The 13,667-nt window shown below is 48.1% G+C and overlaps 26 non-coding genes across 26 annotated transcripts; all 26 read right to left on the bottom strand.

The window, feature by feature from the left end:
• Positions 1-428: 428 nt before the first annotated feature.
• On the bottom strand, positions 429-501 carry Trnar-ucg. The gene has a single exon. It is a non-coding gene; the product is annotated as a tRNA-Arg (tRNA).
• A 906-nt stretch (positions 502-1,407) lies between these two features.
• Positions 1,408-1,481, bottom strand: Trnak-cuu. The gene has a single exon. It is a non-coding gene; the product is annotated as a tRNA-Lys (tRNA).
• A 453-nt stretch (positions 1,482-1,934) lies between these two features.
• Trnar-ucg lies at positions 1,935-2,007 on the bottom strand. Its single transcript has one exon. It is a non-coding gene; the product is annotated as a tRNA-Arg (tRNA).
• Positions 2,008-2,501: 494 nt separating this feature from the next.
• Positions 2,502-2,573, bottom strand: Trnat-agu. The gene has a single exon. It is a non-coding gene; the product is annotated as a tRNA-Thr (tRNA).
• Positions 2,574-2,909: 336 nt separating this feature from the next.
• Positions 2,910-2,982, bottom strand: Trnak-cuu. Its single transcript has one exon. It is a non-coding gene; the product is annotated as a tRNA-Lys (tRNA).
• Positions 2,983-3,432: 450 nt separating this feature from the next.
• On the bottom strand, positions 3,433-3,505 carry Trnar-ucg. Its single transcript has one exon. It is a non-coding gene; the product is annotated as a tRNA-Arg (tRNA).
• A 496-nt stretch (positions 3,506-4,001) lies between these two features.
• Trnat-agu lies at positions 4,002-4,073 on the bottom strand. Its single transcript has one exon. It is a non-coding gene; the product is annotated as a tRNA-Thr (tRNA).
• Positions 4,074-4,411: 338 nt separating this feature from the next.
• Positions 4,412-4,484, bottom strand: Trnak-cuu. The gene has a single exon. It is a non-coding gene; the product is annotated as a tRNA-Lys (tRNA).
• Positions 4,485-4,936: 452 nt separating this feature from the next.
• On the bottom strand, positions 4,937-5,009 carry Trnar-ucg. The gene has a single exon. It is a non-coding gene; the product is annotated as a tRNA-Arg (tRNA).
• Positions 5,010-5,503: 494 nt separating this feature from the next.
• On the bottom strand, positions 5,504-5,575 carry Trnat-agu. Its single transcript has one exon. It is a non-coding gene; the product is annotated as a tRNA-Thr (tRNA).
• A 338-nt stretch (positions 5,576-5,913) lies between these two features.
• Positions 5,914-5,986, bottom strand: Trnak-cuu. The gene has a single exon. It is a non-coding gene; the product is annotated as a tRNA-Lys (tRNA).
• Positions 5,987-6,438: 452 nt separating this feature from the next.
• Trnar-ucg lies at positions 6,439-6,511 on the bottom strand. Its single transcript has one exon. It is a non-coding gene; the product is annotated as a tRNA-Arg (tRNA).
• A 497-nt stretch (positions 6,512-7,008) lies between these two features.
• On the bottom strand, positions 7,009-7,080 carry Trnat-agu. The gene has a single exon. It is a non-coding gene; the product is annotated as a tRNA-Thr (tRNA).
• A 338-nt stretch (positions 7,081-7,418) lies between these two features.
• On the bottom strand, positions 7,419-7,491 carry Trnak-cuu. Its single transcript has one exon. It is a non-coding gene; the product is annotated as a tRNA-Lys (tRNA).
• A 452-nt stretch (positions 7,492-7,943) lies between these two features.
• Trnar-ucg lies at positions 7,944-8,016 on the bottom strand. The gene has a single exon. It is a non-coding gene; the product is annotated as a tRNA-Arg (tRNA).
• A 497-nt stretch (positions 8,017-8,513) lies between these two features.
• Trnat-agu lies at positions 8,514-8,585 on the bottom strand. Its single transcript has one exon. It is a non-coding gene; the product is annotated as a tRNA-Thr (tRNA).
• A 338-nt stretch (positions 8,586-8,923) lies between these two features.
• Trnak-cuu lies at positions 8,924-8,996 on the bottom strand. The gene has a single exon. It is a non-coding gene; the product is annotated as a tRNA-Lys (tRNA).
• A 452-nt stretch (positions 8,997-9,448) lies between these two features.
• On the bottom strand, positions 9,449-9,521 carry Trnar-ucg. The gene has a single exon. It is a non-coding gene; the product is annotated as a tRNA-Arg (tRNA).
• Positions 9,522-10,017: 496 nt separating this feature from the next.
• Positions 10,018-10,089, bottom strand: Trnat-agu. Its single transcript has one exon. It is a non-coding gene; the product is annotated as a tRNA-Thr (tRNA).
• Positions 10,090-10,427: 338 nt separating this feature from the next.
• Positions 10,428-10,500, bottom strand: Trnak-cuu. The gene has a single exon. It is a non-coding gene; the product is annotated as a tRNA-Lys (tRNA).
• Positions 10,501-10,952: 452 nt separating this feature from the next.
• Trnar-ucg lies at positions 10,953-11,025 on the bottom strand. Its single transcript has one exon. It is a non-coding gene; the product is annotated as a tRNA-Arg (tRNA).
• A 494-nt stretch (positions 11,026-11,519) lies between these two features.
• Trnat-agu lies at positions 11,520-11,591 on the bottom strand. The gene has a single exon. It is a non-coding gene; the product is annotated as a tRNA-Thr (tRNA).
• A 338-nt stretch (positions 11,592-11,929) lies between these two features.
• Trnak-cuu lies at positions 11,930-12,002 on the bottom strand. Its single transcript has one exon. It is a non-coding gene; the product is annotated as a tRNA-Lys (tRNA).
• A 452-nt stretch (positions 12,003-12,454) lies between these two features.
• On the bottom strand, positions 12,455-12,527 carry Trnar-ucg. Its single transcript has one exon. It is a non-coding gene; the product is annotated as a tRNA-Arg (tRNA).
• Positions 12,528-13,023: 496 nt separating this feature from the next.
• Trnat-agu lies at positions 13,024-13,095 on the bottom strand. Its single transcript has one exon. It is a non-coding gene; the product is annotated as a tRNA-Thr (tRNA).
• A 338-nt stretch (positions 13,096-13,433) lies between these two features.
• Positions 13,434-13,506, bottom strand: Trnak-cuu. The gene has a single exon. It is a non-coding gene; the product is annotated as a tRNA-Lys (tRNA).
• Positions 13,507-13,667: the final 161 nt, after the last annotated feature.

The following is a 13,667-nucleotide window of genomic DNA, read 5'->3' as shown; positions in this document are numbered from 1 at the left end:
GACCACACAGTTCTCGTTTCGGTGGGGTGGTCCCATACAGAATCTCTCCATGCTGCCTAATGTATTTCCTAGCGTCACACACGTCACGTACTTCACTTTTATTTCATAATCATTTCTGAGAGGTACAGGAATTGCATGAAAACCTGCAGCGCTAGTGGTGTCAAAATTAACACACATATTTGATTTGACTCAGAAGCCGAACGGGTTTACTTTCCGACGCTGTCTTAGATGCGCAAATGCCAGCCAAAACTCGCGGGTGACGGCACTCAGCCGACCATTTCGCTAGATAACACCGTTCTGGCTGTGTGTGTATCAAGCTCAAGTGCATCTCCAAGCAGGAAATGGACAACAGCAACATTCAGACGATTTCGTACTGCTCAATAGCTACACTAAAACGGTGTGTTTCTTTTGCAGAATTGGAAAAAACACGACCGTGACAGGATTCGAACCTGCAATCTTCGGATCCGAAGTCCGACGCCTTATCCATTAGGCCACACGGTCACTGGCCGCCAAGTATTCCTTACATTCGTGTCATCTCGAAACGCTCATACCGCTGAGGAATTGTGTTTTCGTTCTACACAGCCGCTGCCTCTTGCTGCTTCCCACCCATTCGTTACATTCCAAGCCTTTACGAGACCGACCAAGTAGAGATTGGGAATCAAGACCACACACTTTGTGCATTCGAAATCGAAGGCAGGGCGTCCCTCGCCGCATTTGCTACGATGGCGATTTGCTACTTCTGCAGAAGCGGCGCGTCGACGACGACGACGACGCTCGCGAGAGGCTCTGTGATATTTGAAAAACACATGTAAAAATATAAATCAGACTCCGCCTCCCACCCTACGCTGTACCGTTTTGGAAAATGCTTTATCTGCGACATTCGCCTCAATCACATCTGAGAGTAATTCTAAATAAAACACCTGTTGCTAATTGTTCGTCGTTCCAGATACTGCTTGCTATACGGCCACGACGCGCAATGATTCGAAAATTCGTTTGCTTCCTGTGAGGATCGAACTCACGACCCCTGGTTTACTAGACAGTGCTCTGCCACTGAGCTAAAAGAGGCGCGGCCTAGCTGGTAGTTTTTGCGTACTTTGTGCTTTCGCTCGTCTGGATCATCAGGCTTAAGCTGACAACACTTCATATTACCGACTAATATTTGCAGCTATGGCGCACCATTACTGCTTGGCTACACATCTCACACGTAACCGATGTGCCTCTCCAACCAACACCACTTACATTTCAGAACATGTCTTTTGACACATGTCTACGAAATCACCTTCACCTTCAGATACACTTTCCTTGCGTCTGATGGTGACGTAGGCAAAGTTTTAAGTTGCTATTTCCATTACGTCACATTGATCAGAGAAACGGTAATTTACATCTGCAACGGAACAAAATACGTTCCGCCCAGCGTGGGGCTCGAACCCACGACCCTGAGATTAAGAGTCTCATGCTCTACCGGACTGAGCTAGCCGGGCTGCGTCGGTGACTACGTGTCGGGTCGCACGGACACACAGTTCTCGTTTCGGTGGGGTGGTCCCATACAGAATCTCTCCATGCTGCCTAATGTTTTCCTAGCGTCACACCACGTCCACGTACTTCACTTTTATTTCATAATCATTTCTGAGAGGTACAGGAATTGCATGAAAACCTGCAGCGCTAGTGGTGTCAAAATTAACACACATATTTGATTTGACTCAGAAGCCGAACGGGTTACTTTCCGACGCTGTCTTAGATGCGCAAATGCAGCCAAAACTCGCGGTGACGGCACTCAGCGACCATTTCGCTAGATAACACCGTTCTGGCTGTGTGTGTATCAAGCTCAAGTGCATCTCCAAGCAGGAAATGGACAACAGCAACATTCAGACGATTTCGTACTGCTCAATAGCTACACTAAAACGGTGTGTTTCTTTTGCAGAATTGGAAAAACACGACCGTGACAGGATTCGAACCTGCAATCTTCGGATCCGAAGTCCGACGCCTTATCCATTAGGCCACACGGTCACTGGCCGCCAAGTAATTCCTTACATTCGTGTCATCTCGAACGCTCATACCGCTGAGGAATTGTGTTTTCGTTCTACACAGCCGCTGCCTCTTGCTGCTTCCACCCATTCGTTACATTCAAGCCTTTACCGAGACCGACCAAGTAGAGATTGGGAATCAAGACCACACACTTTGTGCATTCGAAATCGAAGGCAGGGCGTCCCTCGCCGCATTTGCTACGATGGCGATTTGCTACTTCTGCAGAAGCGGCGGCGGCGACGACGACGACGCTCGCGAGAGGCTCTGTGATATTTGAAAAACACATCTAAAAAATATAATTCAGACTGCCGCCTCCCACCCTACGCTGTACCGCTTTGGAAAATGCTTTATCTGCGACATTCGCCTCAATCACATCTGAGAGTAATTCTAAATAAAACACCTGTTGCTAATTGTTCGTCGTTCCAGATACTGCTTGCTATACGGCCACGACGCGCAACTGATTTCGAAAATTCGTTTGCTTCCTGTGAGGATCGAACTCACGACCCCTGGTTTACTAGACCAGTGCTCTGCCACTGAGCTAAAGAGGCGCGGCCTAGCGGTAGTTTTGCGTACTTTGTGCTTACGCTCGTCTGGATCATCAGGCTTAAGCTGACAACACTTCATAATACCGACTAATATTTGCAGCTATGGCGCACCATTACTGCTTGGCCACACATCTCACACGTAACCGATGTGCTCTCCAACCAACACCACTTACATTTCAGAACATGTCTTTGACACATGTCTACGAAATCACCTTCACCTTCAGATACACTTTCTTGCGTCTGATGGTGACGTAGGCAAAGTTTTAAGTTGCTATTTCATTACGTCACATTGATCAGAGAAACGGTAATTTACATCTGCAACGGAACAAAATTACGTTCCGCCCAGCGTGGGGCTCGAACCCACGACCCTGAGATTAAGAGTCTCATGCTCTACCGACTGAGCTAGCCGGGCTGCGTCGGTGACTACGTGTCGGGTCGCACGACACACAGTTCTCGTTTCGGTGGGGTGGTCCCATACAGATCTCTCCATGCTGCCTAATGTTTTCCTAGCGTCACACACGTCACGTACTTCACTTTTATTTCATAATCATTTCTGAGAGGTACAGGAATTGCATGAAAACCTGCAGCGCTAGTGGTGTCAAAATTAACACACATATTTGATTTGACTCAGAAGCCGAACGGTTACTTTCCGACGCTGTCTTAGATGCGCAAATGCCAGCCAAAACTCGCGGTGACGGCACTCAGCCGACCATTTCGCTAGATAACACCGTTCTGGCTGTGTGTGTATCAAGCTCAAGTGCATCTCCAAGCAGGAAATGGACAACAGCAACATTCAGACGATTTCGTACTGCTCAATAGCTACACTAAAACGGTGTGTTTCTTTTGCAGAATTGGAAAAACACGACCGTGACAGGATTCGAACCTGCAATCTTCGGATCCGAAGTCCGACGCCTTATCCATTAGGCCACACGGTCACTGGCCGCCAAGTATTCCTTACATTCGTGTCATCTCGAAACGCTCATACCGCTGAGGAATTGTGTTTTCGTTCTACACAGCCGCTGCCTCTTGCTGCTTCCCACCCATTCGTTACATTCAAGCCTTTACGAGACCGACCAAGTAGAGATTGGGAATCAAGACCACACACTTTGTGCATTCGAAATCGAAGGCAGGGCGTCCCTCGCCGCATTTGCTACGATGGCGATTTGCTACTTCTGCAGAAGCGGCGGCGTCGACGACGACGACGACGCTCGCGAGAGGCTCTGTGATATTTGAAAAACACATGTAAAAAATATAAATCAGACTCCGCCTCCCACCCTACGCTGTACCGTTTTGGAAAATGCTTTATCTGCGACATTCGCCTCAATCACATCTGAGAGTAATTCTAAATAAAACACCTGTTGCTAATTGTTCGTCGTTCCAGATACTGCTTGCTATACGGCCACGACGCGCAACTGATTTCGAAAATTCGTTTGCTTCCTGTGAGGATCGAACTCACGACCCCTGGTTTACTAGACCAGTGCTCTGCCACTGAGCTAAAGAGGCGCGGCCTAGCGGTAGTTTTGCGTACTTTGTGCTTACGCTCGTCTGGATCATCAGGCTTAAGCTGACAACACTTCATATTACCGACTAATATTTGCAGCTATGGCGCACCATTACTGCTTGGCTACACATCTCACACGTAACCGATGTGCTCTCCAACCAACACCACTTACATTTCAGAACATGTCTTTGACACATGTCTACGAAATCACCTTCACCTTCAGATACACTTTCCTTGCGTCTGATGGTGACGTAGGCAAAGTTTTAAGTTGCTATTTCCATTACGTCACATTGATCAGAGAAACGGTAATTTACATCTGCAACGGAACAAAATTACGTTCCGCCCAGCGTGGGGCTCGAACCCACGACCCTGAGATTAAGAGTCTCATGCTCTACCGACTGAGCTAGCCGGGCTGCGTCGGTGACTACGTGTCGGGTCGCACGACACACAGTTCTCGTTTCGGTGGGGTGGTCCCATACAGAATCTCTCCATGCTGCCTAATGTTTTCCTAGCGTCACACACGTCACGTACTTCACTTTTATTTCATAATCATTTCTGAGAGGTACAGGAATTGCATGAAAACCTGCAGCGCTAGTGGTGTCAAAATTAACACACATATTTGATTTGACTCAGAAGCCGAACGGGTTACTTTCCGACGCTGTCTTAGATGCGCAAATGCCAGCCAAAACTCGCGGTGACGGCACTCAGCCGACCATTTCGCTAGATAACACCGTTCTGGCTGTGTGTGTATCAAGCTCAAGTGCATCTCCAAGCAGGAAATGGACAACAGCAACATTCAGACGATTTCGTACTGCTCAATAGCTACACTAAAACGGTGTGTTTCTTTTGCAGAATTGGAAAAACACGACCGTGACAGGATTCGAACCTGCAATCTTCGGATCCGAAGTCCGACGCCTTATCCATTAGGCCACACGGTCACTGGCCGCCAAGTATTCCTTACATTCGTGTCATCTCGAAACGCTCATACCGCTGAGGAATTGTGTTTTCGTTCTACACAGCCGCTGCCTCTTGCTGCTTCCCACCCATTCGTTACATTCAAGCCTTTACGAGACCGACCAAGTAGAGATTGGGAATCAAGACCACACACTTTGTGCATTCGAAATCGAAGGCAGGGCGTCCCTCGCCGCATTTGCTACGATGGCGATTTGCTACTTCTGCAGAAGCGGCGGCGGCGACGACGACGACGCTCGCGAGAGGCTCTGTGATATTTGAAAAACACATCTAAAAAATATAATTCAGACTGCCGCCTCCCACCCTACGCTGTACCGCTTTGGAAAATGCTTTATCTGCGACATTCGCCTCAATCACATCTGAGAGTAATTCTAAATAAAACACCTGTTGCTAATTGTTCGTCGTTCCAGATACTGCTTGCTATACGGCCACGACGCGCAACTGATTTCGAAAATTCGTTTGCTTCCTGTGAGGATCGAACTCACGACCCCTGGTTTACTAGACCAGTGCTCTGCCACTGAGCTAAAGAGGCGCGGCCTAGCGGTAGTTTTGCGTACTTTGTGCTTACGCTCGTCTGGATCATCAGGCTTAAGCTGACAACACTTCATATTACCGACTAATATTTGCAGCTATGGCGCACCATTACTGCTTGGCTACACATCTCACACGTAACCGATGTGCTCTCCAACCAACACCACTTACATTTCAGAACATGTCTTTGACACATGTCTACGAAATCACCTTCACCTTCAGATACACTTTCCTTGCGTCTGATGGTGACGTAGGCAAAGTTTTAAGTTGCTATTTCCATTACGTCACATTGATCAGAGAAACGGTAATTTACATCTGCAACGGAACAAAATTACGTTCCGCCCAGCGTGGGGCTCGAACCCACGACCCTGAGATTAAGAGTCTCATGCTCTACCGACTGAGCTAGCCGGGCTGCGTCGGTGACTACGTGTCGGGTCGCACGACACACAGTTCTCGTTTCGGTGGGGTGGTCCCATACAGAATCTCTCCATGCTGCCTAATGTTTTCCTAGCGTCACACACGTCACGTACTTCACTTTTATTTCATAATCATTTCTGAGAGGTACAGGAATTGCATGAAAACCTGCAGCGCTAGTGGTGTCAAAATTAACACACATATTTGATTTGACTCAGAAGCCGAACGGGTTACTTTCCGACGCTGTCTTAGATGCGCAAATGCCAGCCAAAACTCGCGGTGACGGCACTCAGCCGACCATTTCGCTAGATAACACCGTTCTGGCTGTGTGTGTATCAAGCTCAAGTGCATCTCCAAGCAGGAAATGGACAACAGCAACATTCAGACGATTTCGTACTGCTCAATAGCTACACTAAAACGGTGTGTTTCTTTTGCAGAATTGGAAAAACACGACCGTGACAGGATTCGAACCTGCAATCTTCGGATCCGAAGTCCGACGCCTTATCCATTAGGCCACACGGTCACTGGCCGCCAAGTATTCCTTACATTCGTGTCATCTCGAAACGCTCATACCGCTGAGGAATTGTGTTTTCGTTCTACACAGCCGCTGCCTCTTGCTGCTTCCCACCCATTCGTTACATTCAAGCCTTTACGAGACCGACCAAGTAGAGATTGGGAATCAAGACCACACACTTTGTGCATTCGAAATCGAAGGCAGGGCGTCCCTCGCCGCATTTGCTACGATGGCGATTTGCTACTTCTGCAGAAGCGGCGGCGGCGACGACGACGACGACGCTCGCGAGAGGCTCTGTGATATTTGAAAAACACATCTAAAAAATATAATTCAGACTGCCGCCTCCCACCCTACGCTGTACCGCTTTGGAAAATGCTTTATCTGCGACATTCGCCTCAATCACATCTGAGAGTAATTCTAAATAAAACACCTGTTGCTAATTGTTCGTCGTTCCAGATACTGCTTGCTATACGGCCACGACGCGCAACTGATTTCGAAAATTCGTTTGCTTCCTGTGAGGATCGAACTCACGACCCCTGGTTTACTAGACCAGTGCTCTGCCACTGAGCTAAAGAGGCGCGGCCTAGCGGTAGTTTTGCGTACTTTGTGCTTACGCTCGTCTGGATCATCAGGCTTAAGCTGACAACACTTCATATTACCGACTAATATTTGCAGCTATGGCGCACCATTACTGCTTGGCTACACATCTCACACGTAACCGATGTGCTCTCCAACCAACACCACTTACATTTCAGAACATGTCTTTGACACATGTCTACGAAATCACCTTCACCTTCAGATACACTTTCCTTGCGACTGATGTACACGTAGGCAAAGTTTTAAGTTGCTATTTCCATTACGTCACATTGATCAGAGAAACGGTAATTTACATCTGCAGCGGAACAAAATTACGTTCCGCCCAGCGTGGGGCTCGAACCCACGACCCTGAGATTAAGAGTCTCATGCTCTACCGACTGAGCTAGCCGGGCTGCGTCGGTGACTACGTGTCGGGTCGCACGACACACAGTTCTCGTTTCGGTGGGGTGGTCCCATACAGAATCTCTCCATGCTGCCTAATGTTTTCCTAGCGTCACACACGTCACGTACTTCACTTTTATTTCATAATCATTTCTGAGAGGTACAGGAATTGCATGAAAACCTGCAGCGCTAGTGGTGTCAAAATTAACACACATATTTGATTTGACTCAGAAGCCGAACGGGTTACTTTCCGACGCTGTCTTAGATGCGCAAATGCCAGCCAAAACTCGCGGTGACGGCACTCAGCCGACCATTTCGCTAGATAACACCGTTCTGGCTGTGTGTGTATCAAGCTCAAGTGCATCTCCAAGCAGGAAATGGACAACAGCAACATTCAGACGATTTCGTACTGCTCAATAGCTACACTAAAACGGTGTGTTTCTTTTGCAGAATTGGAAAAACACGACCGTGATAGGATTCGAACCTGCAATCTTCGGATCCGAAGTCCGACGCCTTATCCATTAGGCCACACGGTCACTGGCCGCCAAGTATTCCTTACATTCGTGTCATCTCGAAACGCTCATACCGCTGAGGAATTGTGTTTTCGTTCTACACAGCCGCTGCCTCTTGCTGCTTCCCACCCATTCGTTACATTCAAGCCTTTACGAGACCGACCAAGTAGAGATTGGGAATCAAGACCACACACTTTGTGCATTCGAAATCGAAGGCAGGGCGTCCCTCGCCGCATTTGCTACGATGGCGATTTGCTACTTCTGCAGAAGCGGCGGCGTCGACGACGACGACGACGCTCGCGAGAGGCTCTGTGATATTTGAAAAACACATGTAAAAAATATAAATCAGACTCCGCCTCCCACCCTACGCTGTACCGTTTTTGGAAAATGCTTTATCTGCGACATTCGCCTCAATCACATCTGAGAGTAATTCTAAATAAAACACCTGTTGCTAATTGTTCGTCGTTCCAGATACTGCTTGCTATACGGCCACGACGCGCAACTGATTTCGAAAATTCGTTTGCTTCCTGTGAGGATCGAACTCACGACCCCTGGTTTACTAGACCAGTGCTCTGCCACTGAGCTAAAGAGGCGCGGCCTAGCGGTAGTTTTGCGTACTTTGTGCTTACGCTCGTCTGGATCATCAGGCTTAAGCTGACAACACTTCATATTACCGACTAATATTTGCAGCTATGGCGCACCATTACTGCTTGGCTACACATCTCACACGTAACCGATGTGCTCTCCAACCAACACCACTTACATTTCAGAACATGTCTTTGACACATGTCTACGAAATCACCTTCACCTTCAGATACACTTTCCTTGCGACTGATGTACACGTAGGCAAAGTTTTAAGTTGCTATTTCCATTACGTCACATTGATCAGAGAAACGGTAATTTACATCTGCAGCGGAACAAAATTACGTTCCGCCCAGCGTGGGGCTCGAACCCACGACCCTGAGATTAAGAGTCTCATGCTCTACCGACTGAGCTAGCCGGGCTGCGTCGGTGACTACGTGTCGGGTCGCACGACACACAGTTCTCGTTTCGGTGGGGTGGTCCCATACAGAATCTCTCCATGCTGCCTAATGTTTTCCTAGCGTCACACACGTCACGTACTTCACTTTTATTTCATAATCATTTCTGAGAGGTACAGGAATTGCATGAAAACCTGCAGCGCTAGTGGTGTCAAAATTAACACACATATTTGATTTGACTCAGAAGCCGAACGGGTTACTTTCCGACGCTGTCTTAGATGCGCAAATGCCAGCCAAAACTCGCGGTGACGGCACTCAGCCGACCATTTCGCTAGATAACACCGTTCTGGCTGTGTGTGTATCAAGCTCAAGTGCATCTCCAAGCAGGAAATGGACAACAGCAACATTCAGACGATTTCGTACTGCTCAATAGCTACACTAAAACGGTGTGTTTCTTTTGCAGAATTGGAAAAACACGACCGTGACAGGATTCGAACCTGCAATCTTCGGATCCGAAGTCCGACGCCTTATCCATTAGGCCACACGGTCACTGGCCGCCAAGTATTCCTTACATTCGTGTCATCTCGAAACGCTCATACCGCTGAGGAATTGTGTTTTCGTTCTACACAGCCGCTGCCTCTTGCTGCTTCCCACCCATTCGTTACATTCAAGCCTTTACGAGACCGACCAAGTAGAGATTGGGAATCAAGACCACACACTTTGTGCATTCGAAATCGAAGGCAGGGCGTCCCTCGCCGCATTTGCTACGATGGCGATTTGCTACTTCTGCAGAAGCGGCGGCGTCGACGACGACGACGACGCTCGCGAGAGGCTCTGTGATATTTGAAAAACACATGTAAAAAATATAAATCAGACTCCGCCTCCCACCCTACGCTGTACCGTTTTGGAAAATGCTTTATCTGCGACATTCGCCTCAATCACATCTGAGAGTAATTCTAAATAAAACACCTGTTGCTAATTGTTCGTCGTTCCAGATACTGCTTGCTATACGGCCACGACGCGCAACTGATTTCGAAAATTCGTTTGCTTCCTGTGAGGATCGAACTCACGACCCCTGGTTTACTAGACCAGTGCTCTGCCACTGAGCTAAAGAGGCGCGGCCTAGCGGTAGTTTTGCGTACTTTGTGCTTACGCTCGTCTGGATCATCAGGCTTAAGCTGACAACACTTCATATTACCGACTAATATTTGCAGCTATGGCGCACCATTACTGCTTGGCTACACATCTCACACGTAACCGATGTGCTCTCCAACCAACACCACTTACATTTCAGAACATGTCTTTGACACATGTCTACGAAATCACCTTCACCTTCAGATACACTTTCCTTGCGTCTGATGGTGACGTAGGCAAAGTTTTAAGTTGCTATTTCCATTACGTCACATTGATCAGAGAAACGGTAATTTACATCTGCAACGGAACAAAATTACGTTCCGCCCAGCGTGGGGCTCGAACCCACGACCCTGAGATTAAGAGTCTCATGCTCTACCGACTGAGCTAGCCGGGCTGCGTCGGTGACTACGTGTCGGGTCGCACGACACACAGTTCTCGTTTCGGTGGGGTGGTCCCATACAGAATCTCTCCATGCTGCCTAATGTTTTCCTAGCGTCACACACGTCACGTACTTCACTTTTATTTCATAATCATTTCTGAGAGGTACAGGAATTGCATGAAAACCTGCAGCGCTAGTGGTGTCAAAATTAACACACATATTTGATTTGACTCAGAAGCCGAACGGGTTACTTTCCGACGCTGTCTTAGATGCGCAAATGCCAGCCAAAACTCGCGGTGACGGCACTCAGCCGACCATTTCGCTAGATAACACCGTTCTGGCTGTGTGTGTATCAAGCTCAAGTGCATCTCCAAGCAGGAAATGGACAACAGCAACATTCAGACGATTTCGTACTGCTCAATAGCTACACTAAAACGGTGTGTTTCTTTTGCAGAATTGGAAAAACACGACCGTGACAGGATTCGAACCTGCAATCTTCGGATCCGAAGTCCGACGCCTTATCCATTAGGCCACACGGTCACTGGCCGCCAAGTATTCCTTACATTCGTGTCATCTCGAAACGCTCATACCGCTGAGGAATTGTGTTTTCGTTCTACACAGCCGCTGCCTCTTGCTGCTTCCCACCCATTCGTTACATTCAAGCCTTTACGAGACCGACCAAGTAGAGATTGGGAATCAAGACCACACACTTTGTGCATTCGAAATCGAAGGCAGGGCGTCCCTCGCCGCATTTGCTACGATGGCGATTTGCTACTTCTGCAGAAGCGGCGGCGGCGACGACGACGACGCTCGCGAGAGGCTCTGTGATATTTGAAAAACACATCTAAAAAATATAATTCAGACTGCCGCCTCCCACCCTACGCTGTACCGCTTTGGAAAATGCTTTATCTGCGACATTCGCCTCAATCACATCTGAGAGTAATTCTAAATAAAACACCTGTTGCTAATTGTTCGTCGTTCCAGATACTGCTTGCTATACGGCCACGACGCGCAACTGATTTCGAAAATTCGTTTGCTTCCTGTGAGGATCGAACTCACGACCCCTGGTTTACTAGACCAGTGCTCTGCCACTGAGCTAAAGAGGCGCGGCCTAGCGGTAGTTTTGCGTACTTTGTGCTTACGCTCGTCTGGATCATCAGGCTTAAGCTGACAACACTTCATATTACCGACTAATATTTGCAGCTATGGCGCACCATTACTGCTTGGCCACACATCTCACACGTAACCGATGTGCTCTCCAACCAACACCACTTACATTTCAGAACATGTCTTTGACACATGTCTACGAAATCACCTTCACCTTCAGATACACTTTCCTTGCGTCTGATGGTGACGTAGGCAAAGTTTTAAGTTGCTATTTCCATTACGTCACATTGATCAGAGAAACGGTAATTTACATCTGCAACGGAACAAAATTACGTTCCGCCCAGCGTGGGGCTCGAACCCACGACCCTGAGATTAAGAGTCTCATGCTCTACCGACTGAGCTAGCCGGGCTGCGTCGGTGACTACGTGTCGGGTCGCACGACACACAGTTCTCGTTTCGGTGGGGTGGTCCCATACAGAATCTCTCCATGCTGCCTAATGTTTTCCTAGCGTCACACACGTCACGTACTTCACTTTTATTTCATAATCATTTCTGAGAGGTACAGGAATTGCATGAAAACCTGCAGCGCTAGTGGTGTCAAAATTAACACACATATTTGATTTGACTCAGAAGCCGAACGGGTTACTTTCCGACGCTGTCTTAGATGCGCAAATGCCAGCCAAAACTCGCGGTGACGGCACTCAGCCGACCATTTCGCTAGATAACACCGTTCTGGCTGTGTGTGTATCAAGCTCAAGTGCATCTCCAAGCAGGAAATGGACAACAGCAACATTCAGACGATTTCGTACTGCTCAATAGCTACACTAAAACGGTGTGTTTCTTTTGCAGAATTGGAAAAACACGACCGTGACAGGATTCGAACCTGCAATCTTCGGATCCGAAGTCCGACGCCTTATCCATTAGGCCACACGGTCACTGGCCGCCAAGTATTCCTTACATTCGTGTCATCTCGAAACGCTCATACCGCTGAGGAATTGTGTTTTCGTTCTACACAGCCGCTGCCTCTTGCTGCTTCCCACCCATTCGTTACATTCAAGCCTTTACGAGACCGACCAAGTAGAGATTGGGAATCAAGACCACACACTTTGTGCATTCGAAATCGAAGGCAGGGCGTCCCTCGCCGCATTTGCTACGATGGCGATTTGCTACTTCTGCAGAAGCGGCGGCGTCGACGACGACGACGACGCTCGCGAGAGGCTCTGTGATATTTGAAAAACACATGTAAAAAATATAAATCAGACTCCGCCTCCCACCCTACGCTGTACCGTTTTGGAAAATGCTTTATCTGCGACATTCGCCTCAATCACATCTGAGAGTAATTCTAAATAAAACACCTGTTGCTAATTGTTCGTCGTTCCAGATACTGCTTGCTATACGGCCACGACGCGCAACTGATTTCGAAAATTCGTTTGCTTCCTGTGAGGATCGAACTCACGACCCCTGGTTTACTAGACCAGTGCTCTGCCACTGAGCTAAAGAGGCGCGGCCTAGCGGTAGTTTTGCGTACTTTGTGCTTACGCTCGTCTGGATCATCAGGCTTAAGCTGACAACACTTCATATTACCGACTAATATTTGCAGCTATGGCGCACCATTACTGCTTGGCTACACATCTCACACGTAACCGATGTGCTCTCCAACCAACACCACTTACATTTCAGAACATGTCTTTGACACATGTCTACGAAATCACCTTCACCTTCAGATACACTTTCCTTGCGTCTGATGGTGACGTAGGCAAAGTTTTAAGTTGCTATTTCCATTACGTCACATTGATCAGAGAAACGGTAATTTACATCTGCAACGGAACAAAATTACGTTCCGCCCAGCGTGGGGCTCGAACCCACGACCCTGAGATTAAGAGTCTCATGCTCTACCGACTGAGCTAGCCGGGCTGCGTCGGTGACTACGTGTCGGGTCGCACGACACACAGTTCTCGTTTCGGTGGGGTGGTCCCATACAGAATCTCTCCATGCTGCCTAATGTTTTCCTAGCGTCACACACGTCACGTACTTCACTTTTATTTCATAATCATTTCTGAGAGGTACAGGAATTG

This window comes from Schistocerca piceifrons, unplaced genomic scaffold (assembly GCF_021461385.2).
Source record: "Schistocerca piceifrons isolate TAMUIC-IGC-003096 unplaced genomic scaffold, iqSchPice1.1 HiC_scaffold_1702, whole genome shotgun sequence".
NCBI lineage: Eukaryota > Metazoa > Arthropoda > Insecta > Orthoptera > Acrididae > Schistocerca > Schistocerca piceifrons.
The sequence above is the reverse complement of the archived record's forward strand: the minus strand, read 5'-3'. Positions and strand labels throughout refer to the sequence as shown.